The sequence below is a fragment of the Elephantulus edwardii genome, unplaced genomic scaffold (genome assembly GCF_000299155.1).
Source record: "Elephantulus edwardii isolate Elephantulus edwardi_28Jun2011 unplaced genomic scaffold, EleEdw1.0 scaffold00017, whole genome shotgun sequence".
In the NCBI taxonomy this organism is placed as follows: domain Eukaryota; kingdom Metazoa; phylum Chordata; class Mammalia; order Macroscelidea; family Macroscelididae; genus Elephantulus; species Elephantulus edwardii.
Window position 1 is genome coordinate 25,704,147 of NW_006399767.1, and position 9,013 is coordinate 25,713,159.

At 38.9% G+C, this 9,013-nt stretch overlaps 1 pseudogene; it reads left to right on the plus strand.

Moving 5' to 3' along the window:
• Positions 1-452, plus strand: part of LOC102855839 — a 3,945-nt pseudogene extending 3,493 nt beyond the window's left edge.
• The last annotated feature ends 8,561 nt before the right edge of the window (positions 453-9,013 follow it).

The window sequence follows — 9,013 nt, forward strand, 5'->3', positions numbered from 1 at the left end:
CCCCCTCAGATAATGACAGTGGCATCTGCATGAGCCCTGAGTCCTACCTGGGATCTCCCCAGCACAGTCCCCCCACCTCAGGCGGCTCCCCAAGCAGGAGCCGCCAGTCTCCAACTGACCTTAGTGGTCCTGCCCGCCCCAAACCCTATAACCCTCCTGGAGAGAGAACAGTGACAGCAAAAGTAAAGGGAGAGAAATTGGATAAAAAATTTAAAAAAATGGAGCAGAATAAGACAGCAGCCACTAAATATCGCCAGAAAAAGAGGGCAGAGCAAGAGGCCCTCACTGGGGAGTGCAAGGAGCTAGAGAGAAAGAACGAGGCCCTGAAAGAGAAGGCAGATTCCCTGGCCAAGGAGATCCAGTACCTGAAAGACTTGATAGAGGAGGTCTGCAGAGCCAGGGGGAGGAAAGGCTCCCCTAGTCTGGGGCAGCAGAAGTGTGCTTGTACATAGGCTTGCGCTGAAGTGGTTGTAATAAATTATTTTGTAGTCAAGAGTAAAAAAAAAAATTCCTTTATGTGTTAAGTCCTTTCTTGTAGCCACTGTGTCAGTCTATCTCACTGAGTGGCCTCTTTTATTGATGAAGGTTTTTTTCCACGGACTGACTTCTCCTGACAACATGCCCAAAATATGTGAGATGAAGTTTCACAGTCTTTGTCTCTAAGGAGCATTTTGGTTGCACTTTCTTTAAAGTAGACTTGTTCTGGTTTTTTTGTACTTTATGGTATAAACAATATTTTTCACCAACACTACAATTCAAAGGTATCATTCTTCTGCCATTTTTTATTCATTGTCTGACTTTCAGATGTATAGAAAGCAATTGAAAATATAATGGTGTAGATCAGGGATACTTTCATCTTCAAACTGACATCGTTGCTCTTAAGTGAAGAGATCATTACCAGGACATTTTCCCAATGCAACATGCTTTTTAAATTTAATTTTATTTTTAATTTTACATGGGTTAAGTAGAAAGTTTGTATCCATTGTGTTTCACACTATTCTTCATTCACATTGTACTTCATACAACCATTCTCATTCATTATGTTTTAGAAAATCAATCACCATTGAATTATGCCCATCATTACCCTGTCTTACCAGATCCCCTCCAGATCTTTCCCATTTCTTTTACCCACCTCCCTCCACTCACCAAATTGTGAGACTCTATGATTTCCCACACTGCCTACCCTCATCCCTCTGTTACCACCCCTTCCTTCCTTGGATGCCCACACATGTTTTACTAGTTTCCCTTTTGTTTTTACAGTAATGGTCCTATGCAGTATTTATCCTTATGAGACTGAATTAGCTCACTTAATATAATACCCTCCAGTCTCTCTCATGTTATGTAGTAATTTTCAAAATCATTGCTCTTGAGTGTTGTGCATTATTCCATCATGTGAATGTATCACAATTTCTCAAGCCATTCGATTGTGATTAGACATGTAGACTGTTTTATGTTCTTGCAATTGTGAATAATGCTTCTGTGAACATTGGTGTAAAATCTCTGCTTGTGTCTCAGTTCTAATTTTTGTAGTGTATATTCCTAGGAGTGGAATAGCTGGATCATATGGAATTTTTATGTTCAGTTATTTTAGGAAACATCGTAGAGAGAATAGTGCAACAATGAATGAGTGGAAGCCCAAAATCTCTGTAAATGTTTATGAAAATTAATAAAATATAATTATAGAAAAAAAAACCCAACAACAAACGAATGGCTATAGAAGCTGTGGTATATTTTAGGAAACATCAAACTGTCTTCCAGAGTGGTTGTACCATTTTACAATCCCACCAACATTGTATGAGAGTTCCTATCTCTCCACATCCTCGCCAACATTTTTTGCTTGTTATCCTATTAAACTTTGCCACTGCTACTTGATTTTTTAAAAACTTCTGTTACCAAGAATGTTGATTGGGGATCCCAGTAAAATAAAATCTTTGACATCTTTAATCATTTCTCCGTCTGTCATGATGTTGCCTATTGGTCAAATGGTGTAAATGTTTATTTTCATGATGTTGAGATATCACCTGTATTGAAGGCTGTGGTCTTTTATCTTTTTAAGTAAGTTCTTCAAGTCTTCTTTACTTCCTTCAAACAAAATTGTGTCATCTGCTTTATATAAGTTGTTAATCAATCTTCCTTCAATCCTGATGCCACATTCTTCTTCCTATAATGCAGCTTCTCAAATTATACAGTAGTTCTGAGGTTCTCATTCTTCTCAATGTTAGTCACAATTTGTTGTGAACCACACAGTCAAATGTTTTTGTGTAACCAATACAACACAAGTAAAAATCTTTCTGATATTTTCAGCCCTCAGCCAAGATCTGTCTGGTATCAGCAATGAGAGCCTTTGTGAAACAATTTCTTCTTAAGCCAGCTTGATTTTTATTTATTTTTTTTCATGTTCCCTAGGCTTTGGTTTGCTTGGTTCCACAGTCAACACTCTTGGCACCAGCAGCCAGGAAATTTAAAAATGTATTGTGATGGGAAAGTCTGCTGTTAGGGACCTCTCCAAAGTGCTGAAGAGCAATGGTGTTACTCTGGAGACTAAGGTGCATCTGATACAGGCCATGGTCTTTGCAATCACTTGTTATGCATCAGAGAGTTGGACAATTACTAGGGAGGATAGAAGGAGAATTGATGCCTTTGAGCTGTGGTGTTGGAGAAGAGTATTGAGTGTACCATGGACTGTTAAGAAAACAAAAAGATTCATCCTGGAGAGGGTTAAACCAGGCTGCTCCTTGGAGGCAAGGATTCTGAGACTTCGTTTGAAATACTTTGGACATGTTGTAAGGAGGGAAAAGTCCTTGGAGAGGGACATCATGCTTGGTAGGGTGGAGGAACAGCACAAGAGATGAAAACCCTCTATGAGGTGGATTGATTCAGTGACTGGGGTAATTGGGGTGGGTGTGTTGGAGACAGTGTAATTGGCACAGGACAGTGGAGAATTTAGGGCAAGCGACTCGACAGCACATAACAACAACAGGCATAAAATAGCTTTGGCCACAACCCAGGCAACAAGCTAGGATTAACAAAGGACTCCATTTTCTCTGCCCCTGATTGTTATAAAACCATCACCACCAACCAGGTGTTTCTTTCACCATAATCACAGGTGGCCAGCTTGGCTTTTTTACAGCCCTCTATAGGACTGTAAACAATATTATTATTGTTATTATATGATAATTTCCATATTCTGTTGGGTCATCCTTCTTGGGAATGGGAACAAACGTGGATCTCTTCCAGTCATTTAGCCAGGTGGCTGCCTTCCAAATTTATATATATAGACTGAGGACCAAGTTGAAGGCTGCATCAGTTTTCTGAAATGCTTAAAGTGATATTACATCAATTCCTTGGGCTTTCTTTTTTGCCAATGCTGTCAGTGCCACTTGAGATTCTTCTCTCAGTATTATTGGTTCATCATCAAATACTATTTTCTGAAGCCACTACTCATCTGTCAGTTTGCTGTGTTGTGGTAGCTTACGTGCTGCTGTGATGAAGAAAGCTATGCCACCAGTATTTCAATTATCAGCAAGGTCACTAATGGTAGACATGTTTCAGTGAAGCTTCCAGACTAATACTGATAATGAAGCAAGACTGGCTATCCATTTCTGAAAAAGCAGGTCTTTGAAGACCTTATAGGCAGTGGTAGAATGCTGGTGGAAATAGTGCCCTCAGGTGAGCCCCTCAGGTTGCAAGGAACTAAAAAAATTTTTGGGAAGAGCTGCCTCCTCAAAGGACAATCTGTTTTAATCATACAGTTGTACTGTAGCTGTCACCCAAGAAAGGACCTTTGTTTGATGATGTGGCAAGATGCATAATAAGGAGAAATAGCTGTAAATATCCATTAATAATTGGAAAATGAAATGTACAAAGTATGATTCTAGGATAACTGAAAGTTGTAAAAAGTTAAATGAGTTAAGTGGAATGTGTTAAGATTGACATATTAGACATTTGTAAGCTGAGATGAATAGGTATGGGCCATTTTAAATCAGACAATCGCATGATCTATTAATCCAGAAATGACAAATGGAAGAAGAATCGTGTGGCATTCATGATCAAAAAGAGCATTTCAAGATCTATCCTGAAGTACAATGCTGTGAGTGATAGGTTACTATCCATGCACATGTAAGGAAGACCTGTTAATGCAAGCATTACTCAAATATACACACCAAACACTAAAGCCAAAGAGGAAAACATTGAGGCTTTCTATTAACTTTTGATGTTTGAAATTGAACATTAAATCAAGATCTGTTAATAATAATTAGTGAATAAAATACAAAAGCCAGAAACAAATAAAAAGGATAGATAGGTAGATGGAAAATATGACTTTGGGGACAAAAATGAAGCTGGAGATCACATGATAGAATTTTATACAATAAATTATTTAATCATTGCAAATACTTTTTGTAAAAAAAAATATAAATGGAAGATATACAATGAACTTTACCTGACAGACTACATGAGAATCAGATTGACTACATCTGTGGAACGAGCTTGGAAAAATTTAATATCAGCAATCAAAATTAGGCCAGTATCTAACTGTGGAACAGATTAACAACCACTCATAAGTAAATTCAAATTGAAGTTGAAGGAAATGAAAACAAGTCCATGAGAACCAAAATATGACCTTGATCTTGAACTTATCCCAACTAAACTTAATATCCATCTTAAGAATTGCTTTGATGCTTAGAACACTAATGACAGGACACCAGATGGATTGTGAAATGACAACAAGTACATCTATCATACATGAAGAAGGTAAAAAGTCAAATCAGGGAAAAAAGAAAAGATCAGAAGAGACTCCGAAACTTGCACTGGAATAAAGAGAAGTCAAAGCAAAGGGAAAGAATGCTGAAGTAAGAGAGCTAAACACAATATTTTAAAGGGCACTTTGAGAAGACAAAACAAAGCACTCGTGTTTGTTCCAATTTGCAAAAAGAATGACCCAAAAGACTGTGGAAAATATCACATACAAGTAAAATTATGCTGAAGATTATAAAAAAAATGGCTGAAACAGTACATCCATAGACAACTGCCAGAAATTCAAGTTGGATTCAGAAAAAAGAGATTGTGGCATGAGGGATATCATTGCTGATGTTAGATGGATCTTGGTTAAAAGCAGAGGATACCAGAAAGAGGTTTACTCATGTTTTATTGATTATGCAAAGGCATTTGATTAGGTGGATCATTACAAATTATGGCTAACATTGAGAAGAACAGGGTAACACTTAATTGCCCATGTGTGAAACCTATATATAGACCAAGAAGCAGTTGTCCAAACAGAATAAGAGAACATGGTTTAAAATCAAGAAAGTAAACTAAAAAAAAAAAAAGTAAATTCAGGAAAAGTGTATATAGCTATGTCAGGTGTGTCTGACGCATGCCTTGGTATTTTCAGTTGCCTCCTATATATCTGAAAGTTGGATAATGAATCAGGATGACAGGAGAATCAATGCCTTTGAATTGTGATATTGGTGAGAGTATTAAATATACCATGAACCACCAAAAGAATAAACAAAGCTCTCCTGAAGGAAGTACAATCAGAATGCTCCCTAGAGACAAAAATAGTGAAACTTTGTCTCACTTACTTTGGACATAATTTCAAGAGGAATCAGTCCTTAGACATCATGCTGGGAAAGACTCATGGTGAGTGAAAGAGAGGAAGACCCTCAATAAGATGGACTGGCATGATGATTTCCTTGGTGGGCTTGAGCATGGCAGTGAAGGTGAGGATGGTACAGGATAGAGCAAGATTCAGATCTCTTGTTCACAGGGTTACTGTGAGTTGTAGTCTATGTGATGGCACCTGACAACAGCAACTTTCTGAAAGTATTCCATGTCGACCTATTCTTTCTGGTACAGTGACTCTATTTCTTTCCCCTTCTCTGGATGTTTCTTGCATCGTTCAGGATTTTGCCCACAGAATCCCTAAAGTAGTGCAACTCAAGGCTTGAATTTCTTCCGTAGTTCTTTCAGCTTGAAAACTGCTCATTGTGTTCTTCTCTTTTCCTTTTCTAACTTCAGCACTTTGCACATTTCATTGTACTATTTGTCGTTGTTGTTGTTGTTGTTATGTGCCGTCAAGTCACCTGTGACTCATAGCAACCCTATGTACAATAGCCCTAAACCTTGTCCCATCCTGTGCCAATCTCACTGTCTCCGACACACGTACCCCTATCACCCTAGTCACCAAATCAATCCATTTCATCAAGGGTCTTCCTCTCCTGTGCTGTCCTCCACCATCCCAAGCACGACATCCCTCTCCAAGGACTGGTCCCTCCTTGCAACATGTCCAAAGTATGTCAGATGAAGCTTCAGAATCCTTGCCTCCAAGGAGCAGCCTGGTTTCACCCTCTCCAGGACAAACCTGTTCATTTTCTTAGCAGTCCATGGTATATTCAATATTCTTCTCCAACATCACAGCTCAAAGGCATCAATTCTTCTCCTATCATCCCTAGTTATTGTCCAGCTCTCTGATGCATAGCAAGTCATTGCAAAGATCATGGCATGTATCAGGTGCACCTTAGTCTTCAGACTGACATCGTTGCTCTTCAGTACTTTAGAGACGTTTCTAACTGCAGACATTCCCATCTCAATACATCTTTGAATTTCCTGGCTGCTGGTGCCAAGACTGTTGACTATGGAGCCATTCAAACTAAAGCTGTGAACAATCTCAAGCTCTTCATCGTCTATCATGATGCTGCCAATTGGCCCAGTGGTTAGAATCTTTGCTTTCTTGATATTGAGCCTCAATCCATACTGAAGACTGCAGTCCCTGACTTTCCACAGCAAGCGCTTCAGGTCCTCCTCAGTTTCAGCAAGCAGAGTTGTGTCATCTGCATAACACAGATTGTTGATGAATCTTCCTCCAATCCTGATGCCACATTTCTCCTCATAGATCCCAGCCTCCCAGATAATCTGTTCTGCATAAAGATTAAAAAGGTATGGAGATAGGATACATCCCTGGTGTACACCCTTCCCAATTTTGAACCATACAGTGTTTCTGTTCTGATGACTGCCTCCTGGTCCAAGTATAGGTTTCACATTAGCACAATCAAGTATTCTGGGATTCCCATTCTCCTTAGAGTTAGCCAGTTTGTTGTGATCCACACAGTCAAATGCCTTTACATAATCAGTGAAACATAGAAAGACATTCTTCTGGTACTCCCTGCTTTCAGCCAAGATCCATCTAACATTAGCCACAATGTCCCTAGAAACACGACCCCGTCTAAACCCAGCCTATACTTCTCATAGTTCTCTGTGGATGTGTTGTTCCAGTCGTTTCTGGATAATCTTCATCAAAATCTTGCTTGCAGGTGATATTAATGATATTATTAGATAATTTCCACACTCTGTGGGATCATCTTTCTTTGGAATGGGAACAAATATAGCCAAGTGGTTGTCCTCCAGATTTCTTGGCACAACTTAGTGAGCACATCTAGGGTAGCATCTGTTAGTTGAAATATGTCAATTGGTATACCATCTATTCCTGGGGCCTTATTTTTAGAGAATTCTTTCAGAGCAGTTTGAACTTCTTCCTTCATCACCACAGGCTCCTGCTCATACGTTGTTTCATTAAATTCTTCTGTGTCTGCCTGTTCCTTTTGGTATAATGATTCTGTATACTCTTTCCATCTTCTTTTAATACTTGCTGCATCATTTAATATTCTGCCCAAAGCATCCTTAAGCATTGCAACTCAAGGCTTGAATTTGGTCTTCAGTTCCTTGAGATTAAGAAATGCTGAGATTGGGAGCGCTGAAGAAATATAGCCCAGGCTCGGCTTCTGGGGGCAGGTCCTCAACATTAGAGTTTGGGGGCGGAGGAATGGTGGCCACCCCTGTTGCTGAATGAACACTGGTGATAAGAACTTTAGTATAAGCATTGCTACCTCCCACACAAATGCCAAATTTTGCTTTACATGTTTGTTCCTATGACGCCTGAGAAATCACTTCTGATACTGTGACTATCAAAACCCTAGAAAGTTCTATACCATTTGTCCTACGAATAATGGAAATCTCAAACCAAGCCTCATGTTGTGCGCTTCCAACCTGAAGTATCTCCTAGATGTAAGATTGATAGAATAGGTCACATACCTATGTTCTCGCTGCAAGAAAAGCTGGGAATGTGAGTTAGGACTTCTAGCTTTAAGGATAAAAGAATTTCCTTAAGCAAAATAAGACATTCAGAATTTCAACTAGTCTGTCAAAGACAATTACATATGCTAGACAAATAATTTTAAATTTTCTGTAAAGCATCATCAATCTACCAAGATAGTAAGGAGTTGATGGACCAAGTTGTAGGAAAAGATAGGACTCCAGAAAGATTAAAATTTCCTGATAAAACATCAAAAGATCTTATGGTTAAATCTCAGTTTTAGATAAATAACAAATACTTAAGCATAAATGTGTCCCAGCTAAATTTGAGTTTTAACTAAATAACAAATCACTATTTTATTATCAGGGAGCTTTGGTGGCTTACTGGTAAGGAATTGAGCTGCTAACGCAAAGAAACATAGTTCAAATCCACCAATTGCTCCATGGGAGAAAGATGGGCAATCTCCTGTATGATTCACTGCCTCTGAAAGTCTGCTGGAGGCTCAATTATACGTCTCTTATGACTCAACAGTATATAACAACAATTTTAGTATGTTGAGCATTCTCACAAATGAATAACCAATACTTTTGGACATACTCAATATTTTTGGACCTATCTTTATTTGCTTAGTCTGATAACTTTTGCTAATCTGAAAAAGAAAGACTATAATTGATCTCTGCTTTTGAAAGCCTCTTGGGACTTGGGATAAAATCCTTTGAAAGGACCCTGAAACCAAAATGGAAGTAACCTATCAAGATCAGAGACTCTGATAAACCACCTTTGTGTCTGTACTGGTCCCATGCCCTGGTTTTACTGACACAAGATGACGGAAGTGTCAGTTCATGCCCAAGTATTAAAAAGCTTGGTAGCGGCCATATTTTGGGCCTGGAGAAAGACAACTGCCATGTGAGAACCCAGTTACCC